Raw genomic sequence first — 3,450 nt, 5'->3', positions numbered from 1 at the left:
CCATAGGCAGCAGAAGGAGACTACGAACCACACTGGGCATAGCTTGAGCATAGGAGACCTCAAAGACCAATCCCACAGTGACACACTTTCTCCAGCAATGACACACATACTCCACCAAGGCCTAATAGTGCCACTCCCTATGGATATATATATATATATATATATATATATATATATATATATATAAAACAAAATAGATTATATAATTGATGTATCTTTAGTCTTTTGTAGAAACTTCACACTATTCTTCATAATGGCTATGTGGGGGAGTAGGCTGAGGCAGCAGCCAGGACAAGCGCCCTGAGGTGGCAGCAGTGGTCCCATGGGCAGGCTTGTAGGCACCCAGCAGGACTCCTCGGGTAGCCTCAACGAGAACTCCGGCAGCCCGGGAGTTGCTCTAGGTCATAACCAGCCTTTGAAAAAGGAGAAACCAAAATGGAAAAGCGACTATCCTGTGGCAGATGGCCACCTGCAGCAAGAGGGATGAATTCTGGGACACTGTGCCAGCTTTTGAAGGCCGGAAAGAGATCTAGGATGCCTTGAAGGCTGCTGCACATGCTTTTGAAAGCAATGATGACGAACTGACACAGGCCATCATTGATGATGCAAACATAACACTACCACACGGTGCACTGACAGAGTGCTTTGATGAGCTGGGGAACCGGTACCAGCTGCCAGTCTATTGCCTGGCCCCACCGATCAACATGATAGAGGAAAAGAGTGTCATAGAGATTCCGGATATCCCTGAGCCACCTTCCAACTCTGGACACGAATCTCATCTCTGTCTGCGGCTCTCCACGGGCAAAGACCTCAAGCTTGTGGTACGCAGCACAGACACAGTGTTCCACATGAAGAGGCGCTTACACGCCACAGAGGGTGTGGAGCCAGGCAGCCAGTGGTGGTTCTTCTCCCGCAGGCCTCTCACTGATAAGATGAAGCAGGAGGAGCTGAAGATCCCCAAGGACCATGTGGTGCAGGTTATAGTGAGCTAGCCTGTGCAAAACCCAACACCAGTGGAGAATTGAACTGACCCTGCCTTCTTCCAAGATCCCTTGGCTCCTTTTTATTGTTACCATTTCCTACTCTAAGGCGTGAAATTTATTTTCACTGCTCTGAATTCCCTATGAATGGATTTAGTTCTGAGGAATTACCAGTGAAAAATTCCATCTGTGATGGAGACCAACAAAAATAATAAAATACACAGAGCCAGCCTCTGGTACTCTTATAATTACAATTTCTAATTTGAAAGACAGTTAAGAAGTAGATAACCGGGTTGGGGATTTAGCTCAGTGGTAGAGCGCTTGCCTAGCATGCGCAAGGCCCTGGGTTCGGTCCCCAGCTCTGAAAAAAAAAAAAGTAGATAACCATCTATTTTAAGAAACATGTATCAACCGTGTAATGGCTGTATTTAAATGATTTCGAATGTAAACAGACACCAGACCCATCAAAAACAGCACCAAGCACCTTTTGAACACAGAATGTTTTATGACATTTGTCAAAGCATATTTTTTCCAGAACCATCAATAACAGTTACAAAACGTATTTTTTAAAGTGGAACCTAAAAGAGCATAGGGTTTTGCTTCTCTTCTGGGTTTGTATTCCTACTCCATCAGGAAGCAGTGGAGACCTGGAGTTGTCGGTATGGCTTCCCCACCAGCCCGCCCACCAGGGTCTGCTCCTTATTCACGGCCACTCAATCCTGCGGCCATCACACTGGCAGCAGGCACCCTCGGGAGCACTGGGCAGTAATTTAGTAGGTAGTTGGAGCTCTCACTCTCATTTGAGAGCTCTCTAGTCTTGCTGCATAGGAATTTTAAAATGTGGTACCCAGGCTTGACAGCTAGCTACTACGTAATGCCTTTGCTGATCCTGCCACCCTGCATGGCCATTTTTGTAGCTGCCTGGCCCCGCCTATTTATTTCTGGGCCAGACAAGACAGAAATGGAGTGTAGCTACTTCCAGTCCAGAATAAAAAGCAGCCCTCTCCTTCCTGCCTGCAGGGAATGTGAGTAAAACCCTCTCTGCCTGTTCCTGGGAAAACTGTGCCTGTTCTCAGCCTTGGAGAAAACTCCCGTTCAACATTTTCAAGTGTGGCAGTTAACCGGTGTCATTTAATCAGTGTTAGTGGGAACTTGGCCCTAGATTGGAGTGTTTTCATTTCACTCCGATTCCAGTCACTGTGGTGGCAGTGTTCCTCCCACACCTTCCCAACAAAGGGAAATTAACCGCCATCTGCACACCAGGCTAAGGGACTGGAGCAGGGAGAATCAGGATGACCTTCTCTGGAGAAAGCTGCCAAGGATTATATTTAATCTGGAACCTCTTGAAGGCTGGTTTTGCCAGGCATGCTGGTGCCTGCCTTTAATTCTGGGCCTTGGGAGGCAAATCTCAGAATCTGAGACCAGCCTGGAATACATAGCTAGTTCTAGGCCAGCCAGAGCTACATAGTGAGTCTATGTCTCCAAAAAGAAAAAGTTGGTTCCCCGAGAAGGGGGCTACCATGTGACCACACTGTCTCTGAGAGTTTGTAAGATGTGAGCAGGAAATGAAGGAAGGTTCTGTGCTCAGTCGGGAAATACCAAACCTCCAGTGCGTATTCGAATATAAAACACTATAAGTTTAGTGGCAAATGAAATTTCTAAGTAGTTTAAAATGTAATTTTTAAGTGGTATTAAATTTCCTATAGCCTGGGGGTTGGGGATTTAGCTCAGTGGTTAGAGCGCTTGCCTAGGAAGCGCAAGGCCCTGGGTTCGGTCCCCAGCTCCGAAAAAAAGAACCAAAAAAAAAAAAAAATTTCCTATAGCCTGTTTAAATCTATCTATAATTGTAACTATATATCTATAATTGTTTCTGAGGACTCTAACCATTTCCATTTCCCTAATTCTGTTCATCATTTAAAGTTGTGACTGTATCTAATTTAGATCTGATGGGGACTGCATCTGAATTCAGAAGTGCACAGCTTTAGCAACAAAGGAAGATGCTCACATTTCCATGTGGAGGCTCTAGGGTACTCCGGGGCATCGCCCACCATCAAGAAGGTTGCTTCATTTGTCACATTGAATAACAGTATCTCAAATTCCAGGAGTTGGGAAAGTGTTTAAACCTCTTATTTTTCTAAAGGAAATTTGATGGTGTCATGAATAACCCAATCGTTAAAAGGTCTTATTTGTTTCTTGGAAGTTTGTCCTAAGAGTTTTTTGGGTTTTTGTTTGCTTGTATTTTGTTTTTTAATTTTAAAGGAACATAAACTTTGAGTAACAATCCTCCACGCATGGTGAGAAAAAAACCTAGATGCTGGAAATTGTCATTAGGTTAATAACCTAGGCGAGAAAAAAACATGGTGCTGGTAATCGTCAATAGGTCATTGTAAGATTGAATCAATACTTAATGTGTGTCATTTTAGTATGTAGGGGTTTTGTGCTTTTTTTTTAAAAAAAAATCAACTTTTCT

The 3,450-nt window shown here is 44.2% G+C and overlaps 1 pseudogene; it reads left to right on the top strand.

Moving 5' to 3' along the window:
* Positions 1–322: 322 nt before the first annotated feature.
* On the top strand, positions 323–1,025 carry LOC116889412 (annotated as a pseudogene).
* The last annotated feature ends 2,425 nt before the right edge of the window (positions 1,026–3,450 follow it).

Source organism: Rattus rattus, chromosome X (genome assembly GCF_011064425.1).
Source record: "Rattus rattus isolate New Zealand chromosome X, Rrattus_CSIRO_v1, whole genome shotgun sequence".
In the NCBI taxonomy this organism is placed as follows: domain Eukaryota; kingdom Metazoa; phylum Chordata; class Mammalia; order Rodentia; family Muridae; genus Rattus; species Rattus rattus.
The sequence above is the reverse complement of the archived record's forward strand: the minus strand, read 5'-3'. Positions and strand labels throughout refer to the sequence as shown.